General features: G+C 48.1%; 1 protein-coding gene across 4 annotated transcripts in view; it reads left to right on the top strand.

Moving 5' to 3' along the window:
• The first annotated feature begins 6,633 nt into the window (after positions 1–6,633).
• LOC120849306 (zinc finger protein 501-like) overlaps positions 6,634–9,481 on the top strand; it is a 58,664-nt gene continuing 55,816 nt past the window's right edge. For 2 of the 4 annotated variants that reach the window (XR_006076933.1, XM_040221513.2), the window contains exon 1: positions 8,125–8,190. The gene's annotated coding sequence lies outside the window, so the exon portion shown is untranslated. Of the gene's footprint in view, positions 6,686–8,106; positions 8,191–9,481 lie in introns of those variants that run through there. The other 2 variants (XM_042287635.1, XM_040221516.3) reach the window with 2 other exon arrangements.

Genomic DNA, 9,481 nt, shown 5'->3' with positions numbered 1-9,481 from the left:
TTTGCTCCTTGAAGTGCTTGAAATTTACCCCTGAAGAAAGATCTCAACAAACGAAGCTTTCCAGAGAGAGCCACCAACAGCGACCAGAAGCAACGCCAAAAATTGCAACACTGAGTCGGCCGTGAATACATTTATAAATATTTTCCGATTTTAGAATTTTTTTGTTCAAACAAATTTGTAAAATTTATTATGAATATTCTTAATTTATTTTTATTATGAATATTCTTAATTTATTATATTATCAATTGACCCCGTAAGTGATGACGTCACAACATGGCGTCTGGGTCCAAACAAACCGTTGCTAGGGACGTTGCTATGGACTAATGCATGGAGACTCCCCACGAGGCTAGATTTTCGCTTACAAGTAAGTAAATAATATTTTGTAAGCAACCTAACTTCTTGATATCTAATTATGAAGATCTTCTTGCCATCTCAGCGTCGCATTGCAACGCTGAAAGCAATTTCTGAAGTATTCCACTCCGCTTTGCTTTGGTAGCAGACGACACAAGCAACACGAGCAAGTGCATCGCCATGGCCGTAGAGGCCTCCGCGATGCGCGTCTTTTTTCTGTGTAGAACCTAGCTTAGTTCAGAGGGGCGAAAATTCCGTAAAATCAAACTACGTCCTGCAGATAACTTACGACGACGACCTTAGGTGCATTACTGGCGTAGTGCAGGCCAGCATGACAAACAAATCGTACGCCGTCGAGGTAAGTCGTTTGTTAACATTATTATTATTGAGGTTGTCAGGTTATTAAAAAATTGCATGTCTATCGAAATTTCGCATTTTTTTTATACATTAAATTTAGTGGATGTGCTCTTTCGGTGAATATCTCCATTGAACCCGCGTTGAGAGTACAATCTGTAATAAACTCACCTTATTTTTTTTTTATCCAGCTCTTTCGCTTTTTGGGGTTTTGCAGAAATCTGAAGAAACTGCAAGAATCTTTCTCCACGCGATGGTTACAACCAGGTACGAAGCACCCTCCAACAGCGCGAGTCCGCAAACAAAATTTGGGATCTCTACCGATCGCCTGAAGTGCTTTTCTCACGGGTGCATTGCGATCTTTTAGCAGACGACCATCTCGATCGACGCCCGGACTTTCGATAAACCATATTTCGTATCGCACCGTGCTATGAATTCTTATGTCTGAAACTCATTATATTTCAAACAAATGGAATATCTGGATTTTGTCTTTATTTACCCGATTCAGACGCCGGCGCCGGCATGGCCGGCGGGCGTGTGGCAGATGGCATTCTTGCATTCGTCGTCTGCTGCAGGCATCTTGAGAACCGGAAGTTGAAGTCGTAAATGTTTCAGAAAACAAGCGATTACCGGCACGCTTCTGTCGAAACATATATGACATTCAAGCTTTCTATATCTGATTTTTAGAAGTTTGAAACCTGCTCCCGATCTTTGAACGGTCGGGTTTTCGTAGCGAAACCTAGCCACATGTATTTGTCCATAGCAGCGACCCTAGCAACGGTTTGTTTGGACCCATGACGTCACACTTACGGAGTCAATTAGTTTCTGTCCGCTCTTAATTTCATTTCTTTCAAAACGGTGTTTCAGGCTCGTTCTAATCCAGAAACGAAACCGAACCTATTTTCTATATTATGGATTGACTTTTTTCCCCTGGGAACGGTACTGTAGGTGTTAATTTCAGTTTCTTTTCTACTTCAAAATGTGTCCCATGCAGTAGTTTTTCAGCTAAAGAAATGGTTCGCGGAGACTTTATTTTCTGATATACATGTCCGATCCAGACACTTCAAAATATTTTTCGGGAGTTTAATCTTTTCGACACCGACGAGATCCTCAGGATTGGACAACATCCATATTGTAACGGGTGGTGACCAAAAAGACGATAAATAAACAGGAAGAAATAAAGCTTTAATGAGGCGAACTTGAGCCAAAAATTAAAGGGTACAAAAGATAATTATAGAGCTTCGCGGGCGTCGAAGTCGGCGTGACAGCAGAGTCAGTGGCGTAACTAGAAGGGGCGGGGGGGGGGGGGGGGGGGGGGGATTACAAGTGCTTGGGGCGCCACTTGGGAGGGGGCGCCGAGCCGAGTCCACCCAACTTGTGCGCGATGGAAAAAAAAAAAAAAAATGGCAGCGGGGCTACGCGCTGCCATTTTGAGGGGCGCGAAATTTCATTTAAGACCATTCCATTTAGCGCTCTCTGGGCGGCACCATTTTGTTTGACCGCAGCGCCCTCTCCACACATCCGGGAAGTTCAGCGGGTTCGACGGGGTAAAACGAGAGAGAGGGCACGCGCCCGACTCCGCTAGCAGACGACAAACCGGGAAGTTGCCGTTCTCCATCTTTGGGCTGTATCGGCGGGCTCTACCGAACATCGAACTCTCGGTCGTGGCTGCCGTTGTGAAGTGATTCGCGTTCTTAGAATAGTTGTGGCTACTCCAAAATCAGCCTTTAGCTCTCTGTTGTTCTATTTCGGTAAATGATCAACTGGCTTATCTTATTTCCGTTACTTAAATAGCAGTTGAGTCAGCCGGCAGTACTACCCTCAACTACTGCTTGTATTGCGGCAGGAGAGCACGTTTTATTTATTATTTCAGACTTCCACTCATGGTCGCTAAAGGCCTACACCAGTACGAACGTTTGTATAGTAAAAAAGGTACAGCAACCGGATTTTCTTTTCGCCAAAGAGACCGGCCAATCTGACACAGTTTTCCCTATTTTTGTTTTTTATTTGCACGCAGGTAACACCGCAATTGGACCCTGTGAGTCTTTTTATCTAGAATAGTATTACACGACAACTGGCATACCAAAATCTGCGCATCTGCGCTTGAAAGTTCCAAAATGACGCGATTTTAAACAGAGTTTGCACGCCAACCGGACGCTAGCTACAGCCCACTCGGCGGAGCGGTCAACGTGCGGGGTGAGAGGGGGAGTGCATTCTTTTTCTCTTTTACCCTCTCTGCTATGACCCTAATGGAACGGTCTGAGCCATCTGAGCAGCGTCGAACGCTGGGGCGAAAACTGACTCCGCTCGCCTTGCGGAGTCCCTTATGTACCCTCGTGGGTTTCTGGATCATTCGGCGTAGAACTTTCGGTGCGCGGTCTACGAAAACTCCCTAATAGGGAGTTTTCGTAGACCGCGCTGCCCCCTCCGCTAAGCGTTCCGCAACGAAGAAGTTGCTACTGCGCCTGCGCGCCGATAGCCTTGACTGTGGAGTTCCCGCTATCGTAGCGGGTTGCGGAGGGCCTTGCGGGACGGCGAAAACGATCTACGAAAACTCCCTATTCACTGAGCCTGCAGGTTCGATTTTGCCAGGGAGCGCCACGGTCGATCCGCCATCTTCGAGGTCTCGGTTTGACTGGCTTGGGTACGCTACGCGATCGTCCGCTGCTACTGTGTGCTAATTTCCTATCGTTGAAGCTTCGTTGAACAGAAGAGAGAAGAAAAGTTAGTCTCGGGGGCGGGCCGTTTTCCTTGTTGCCGCCAAGTACCGTGTCTAAAGGCTGAACCGCATGTAAGCAATTTGGCGAGCGACGGGACGAGACGAGCGACAGCGACGAGACAAGCGACGACGACCCGCTTCGCTGTCGCTCGGTCACTCGCGCGACGTGGCAAACCGCATGAAAGCGACGGGAGCATGCGACCAAGGCGATAAGCGACCCTTTCTAGAAATCCAAAAGCCAAGCGACGCGACGACCGACCGCGAGAAATCTCCGTCGCTCGTCGCCGACCCCCGTCGCTGTCGCCATCGCTCGCTAAATCGCTTACATGCGGTTCACCCTTCACTGTCACTCGTCGCGTAGCTCGGTTTTGGGATTTCTAGAAAACTTAGCGCTCCTCGCCTTGGTCGTGTCCTCCCGTCGCTTTCATGCGGTTTGCCTCGTCGCGCGAGTGATCGAGCGGCAGCGAAGCGGGTCGCCGTCGCTTGTCTTCCCGCTCGCCAAATCGCTTACATGCGGTTTTTAAATCGCTTGGGCTAATGAAAATGCGCCGCATTTTTTATAAGCTGCGCACCCTGTGAGCCGCACGGTATGTTTCTGCACAGGAACGAGCACCGAAGGCACGACGTATGTACGACACAGCGGCGATGGAGCCACACGGTTACACGGCCGTAGTACAGAAAATCAGCTAGAGAAAAACATTAATGAAACTAGCAAAACAAAACAAAGAGTAATCACACCGTGCTGCAAAAGCACCAAAGTAGAAAAATTAGTTCTTGCAAGAGCTACCGCCGTCGGCACGGCGGGCGACACGGAGCGCTTCATGGAGCCGAGGGAACAACGCGGCCGCGGTAAACGAGTCCGATCGCGACAAAAACAAACTAAAACACACAAAAAATACTCCCACAACGCTTCAGAAGTACCAAAGTATAAGAATAACCCCTAGTTTCGATCAAAAAGACCCTTTAAAGTTGTAAAATACTGCTAAACCACGCTCAAAAGGTCCGGCCAGATGGCAATCGCGATAGCAAGAGACCTCGAAGATGGCGACCGCGGTGGGCGATGGCAGCGAACCTAGCGAGTGACGTCAAGTGAATGTCACCTATAGTATACACCTTCCGCGGGAAAGTCAAGCGTGGTAAGCCAACGGTAAGCACTGGGCCACGCACGAGCTTGCTCGTCGACGCGCGTGGCAATATCATCTGCAGTTTCTGTTGTTCAATGATGAGGCGCGACAAATCACCTGGACGGGCAGGTGACAACTTACCGCTATCGGTGTTCGACAATTAAATCCACATGCACTGGTGCGGAATTTGGCGAGAGGGCGTCGCATGGCCCCTTTTTCTTCAATGACAACGTAACATGGAAGCCCCTGATGCTGCAGCATATGAGTTCCTTCCCGAGTTGGAAATATACGTCACATGCAGCGGAACGTATATGCATCTTTATGCAGGATGATGCGCGACCCCACTGGTCGACGAGTGTAAGGCACTGGCTGGACAACACCTTCCCAGGATGCCATGGATGGGCCGGGGATCGCCGAACATGCCGTGGGAACGCCCCGATCGCCAGACCTTAATTTTGTAGAAACATCGGTTCGAGAGTAAATGGTTCCAGCACCCTCTCTCTCTTCCTTCTGGCCGAGCAGAGAGGGAAGATGGTTTCGTTGTGTCGACTTCGGGGCGGAAGATTACGCACGATGTGGACAAAGGAGAGCTTGGGAGAGCCTTATCTAGGTCACAGCGCCTCGATGGGTGAACAGGATGTAGCTGACGTTTTGGGTGTGGAACGGGTGGGAGAGGCCTTGCGCGCGCGTTGTTTTCTCGCCACTTAGCCTCGAACCCAGTCGGGTGTCTAGGTGGCAGCACATATTCGCCAAGAGGTCCGACTGTTTCGTTTGCGGGTTTGTGAAGTCCCAGGTCTACAAGGGCCGCATCCCCGAACTCGACGCCTTAAGCAGCGCATCGAGGCAGCGTCAGCTCTCATCACGGACGAGATTCGAGCTGCTGCATTCGGAAAGTACGTGACCAGGACTTGGCCTGTGCACTTGGCGTAGGAGGCCACGTCGAAACCCTGGTTCCAACCGAGCTAGAGCCGTATATTGCCCTGCCTAGAATAGATCTGAAAACAGTCTACGGAACGAACTCACACCTTCCCTTCAAGTGTATGGTTTATTTATTTTAATACCCTGACAAAGCCCCTTTTTAGGGCTGACAAAAGCTGTCGTCACGGAGCCTGGCACAATCTTGACGCGCCTGCTTCCCCGTGTCTCTGAATGCCCATGCAGATTAGATTCTTTGTATGTGCCGTCTTCTCTTCTCAGATATCGCTTACTTTGTTACGTAGAGTTCATATGCTTTATTACCTTCAAGGATGACGTCACAACAACAAAAATGCAGAGCCTGCCGATAAAGCAACAAAACATCTTTATTCACGATCCACAAAAGCATTATACAACTAAACAACTGAGCGAGCCTAGCCTGAGTTTAAAAAAGCAGTCCACTATACCTCGTCTCACCTTAGTAGGGACTAGAGCCACTAAATAAGCTGCGCTTAGAGTATCGGCACTCCGTTCCCCGACATTGTTGTGGGCGCTGCCATTCTGGCTCGTATGCAGAACAGACGCAACGGCCGATCGTCATGATTCAAAAGTGCGACTTCCTCAGCATTAGATTCGGTGTTAGGAAGGTCATGTAATATTGCTTTGCTCTGTCGCGAACGGTTTAAACATTTGTGGAGGGCGGAAAAGCATTTCCTGTAATTTCAGATAAAGCTTCAGATAACTGGCAACCTTGATTTTACGACACAATATGGCCAAGTGTCGTTACTCTGAAGCGTAGCTTATTTAGTGGCACTAGTAGGGACTAACCGCGAAGGCTGTGCTAGCACGAGCGGCTAGCCTTGCCTGTCTTGACAGGAGCACTTGCTGCACGAGCGCTCGTACAGCCGCCGAGGCTTCATTCGAAGCAACTAGTTCGCGCTTTTAGCAGGCGCAGCTAACAATAGTTCATACTAAGGTGAGACGAAGTATAACAACCTGGAATTGTACCCAAATTGAGCGGAGCACTTGAGAAACGGTGTGGCGGTACTGTGCCGCAAACCGCCAGACCGAAACCGAAACTAACGAGAAAACACTTGGCCGATTGAAGCGTCATCTGTGAGATGCTTTCGTAAACAGAGGCATTTAGTCTGCTGCTTCTCACGCACGGCGTCCCCTCATAGGCGAAAACAGTTTTTACCTCAAACTTTTTATTCCGGTAATGGTAAGTGTTGACGTTTTCACGTCTTGCTCGAACAGCTGGGGCTGTGTTTTGACGGAGTTGGAACTCCCCCCAAACTGTGTAGTTTATTTTTGCGGTGCGAAAAGCCGGCCGTACCTCGAGCGAGGGCTCGCCGATGTAGCGATTGTGAATTTACGAATTTAAAAGTAGCGCTCAAGACGAGGACAAGTAGAAGACACAGACACGGACAGGCGCTGACTCGCAACTGATATTTAGTGAAGATTAAAAGGAAGATAAAGCAGAAGTGCAAGGACATATACTAACGACATATACTTGCAAGTGTACTCCTCTATTCCATCGAACAAAAATTCTAAAAAAGTTCAGTGATCAACGAACAAGAGAAATTTATGAGGCGCAAGTCATAGCAGCTAAAGGGGATACATGCATCAGTGCACTGTCGGTAGCCTTATCGGCGAAGGAATTGCACTACTTACAACGTTTTGTGTGAGAACTTCGTTTAACTAGATTAATTTTCAGAGTCCTCTTCTTTTTCTTTCTTTCATTTAATTAGAGTAGGTTTTCATTTGAACGTTTTGTGTAAACATTTTTTTAATTTTTTTAAATTTTTTAATTTTTACCGTATTTTTTCTTATTTCTTAATTTTGAAGTCAAAAATATTTGTTGCTTTCTTTCGTTTTGGTTAGTCTTCTTTTTCATTTCGTATATGTCCTTGCACTTCTGCTTTATCTTCCTTTTATTCTTCACTAAATATCAGTTGCGAGTCAGCGCCTGTCCGTGTCTGTGTCTTCTACTTGTCCTCGTGGGGGGATCGGTGGCCGAGTGGTCTAGCGCACACCAGCTCGGAGCACGTGGAGCGAAAGCTCGCGCTGCAGAACCCAGGGATCCTGGGTTCGAGCCCCACCCCTGCCCGTTTCGATCTGGATGAGCATCGTACCGGCGTGCGGTCGTGTATCGCTACTGCGTGATGCACGTTAAGGACCCCAGGCTTGCGGTTGTACTGCACTGGCTAAATTTCTCATCTACAGCTGGGAGACTCGTCGCCCCTGTGAGGCAGACCAAGTTCTAGGCTGTATAAACATACCACACATCCCAATCTTTTTTTTTACTTGTCCTCGTCTTTAGCGCTACTTTTAAATTCGTAATGTATAACCAACTAGCCCGTCACATGATCCTTGTGTAGCGATTGTGCTTCTCTGTTCGGTTCCGAAGGACCCGGTTCAAAATAACCAGTCTTTTTCATATGGCAACGACGACGGATGCACAGCTGTGACACAACGAAATGGAAACGCAGCGAAACGCAATCCTCTGGCGGGGTGTGTCCTTTGGTTAGGCGAGCGGAGCCTTTTTCACCCTTTTCTCACTGACCAGAGGGCGCGAGCCGCCGCCCTATTCAAGGGCTTGAGCTTCAGCTGTGTTCTTTGATCCATCGTTCGTGTTGCATTATTTTCAGCAACAACAGCCCCGCGTGAAAGTGAAGTTGGTGAAGTTCATTTCAACGTTCGAAGACTTCACTGGTCAAGAAACAGGTACTGTTCCTTAGACTGAATCGTTAGGTGCGAGGCGATAGTTTTGACATAAACTTCGCAAGGCCCTGCTTACGGGGCTTACGGCCGTTGCTTCAACGTCGACTTTTCGCGCTTTTGCGCCCGAGTAGCGTCACCTGAAGCCGTGAAAACGTCGCGCTTACCCGCCCGTTTGAAGCAATAAACGGACTAGTTAAAACTAAAAGGAGACTCGCAGGTAAACGAGTAGTGGACGAGTGTCACGGTGCGGGAGGGAATGTGTGTCAGTTCGGCGTCCTTTGTCTTGTTTGGCAGCGAGATTGCAGATTGCTTACATGTGTCATTACGAAGCAAGATTGTAATCACTGATGAGGGCTATGTTCCAAATCTTACCCGATTAACCTGCCCCCTACGTCAGCGGGTAATACCACGTGACATCCCGAGTAAACGATCCGCGACTCGATTTTGGAACGGCCAGGATAATCACCTGGATACTACGCGGATTGGCTTCGTCTTGGGCAACGGCAAAAAGGAAACACAGCAGCGATGGCAGAAAATTGCAGACGATCTTTTTGATCATGAAGAAAGCACCCGAAGAACGGTAATGTTAATGACGACGCGGTGTTTTTTGATGTTGATCCACCAGGCTCCATTACTCACCTTCGTTTTGAGCTGTAAATTGAGAACAAAATTACTTACTCCTTACAGCTAGACATAAAAAAAATGTGTTTTTATTAATCAGCGCGATCGCTGCAATTCTAGTCACGGTGCCCTAAACGCATACATATATTCCACGCATTGTAATTTGCACCGATTATGTTTTGCAGAAATATATTCCACACGGTGTAGCGGTACAGCGCGAGGGTGCTTCCTCCAGAATGATATGAAACTCACGGTCGCTTTGACGCGAATGCCATTACAGTGAAATTTTCGAAGCCTTCACTGCTTTACAAACGTTATCCTCTCATTGCACACACTCTGGAGGAAACAAAAATGCTGCATTATCATATACCGAGTTCCAACATTTTCGGCCTTAAACGTGAGAATACAGCTTTCCCTTAACGCCGAGGACGAGGATGCGGAGAAGCTCCTGTTTACGCTCGCACTCAGATAATAGGGAGTTTTAGAATAGCGCACGCTAAAGCTTTGCGTGCGCAAAGAATAGCGTCGTCGCCACTGCGCATGCTCCGAACGCAAACCAGATTTTGCGCTTTGCGTGCGCAATTTTAGCGTGCGTTATTTCTCGGAAACAGCGTGCGTACGCAAAGATTCTTTGCGCTTCTCCAAGGAGGATTCGTGATGAGAAGTTGGCTAA

The sequence above is a fragment of the Ixodes scapularis genome, unplaced genomic scaffold, assembly GCF_016920785.2.
Source record: "Ixodes scapularis isolate PalLabHiFi unplaced genomic scaffold, ASM1692078v2 ptg000065l_1__unscaffolded, whole genome shotgun sequence".
Taxonomy (NCBI): Eukaryota; Metazoa; Arthropoda; class Arachnida; order Ixodida; family Ixodidae; genus Ixodes; species Ixodes scapularis.
The sequence above is the reverse complement of the archived record's forward strand: the minus strand, read 5'-3'. Positions and strand labels throughout refer to the sequence as shown.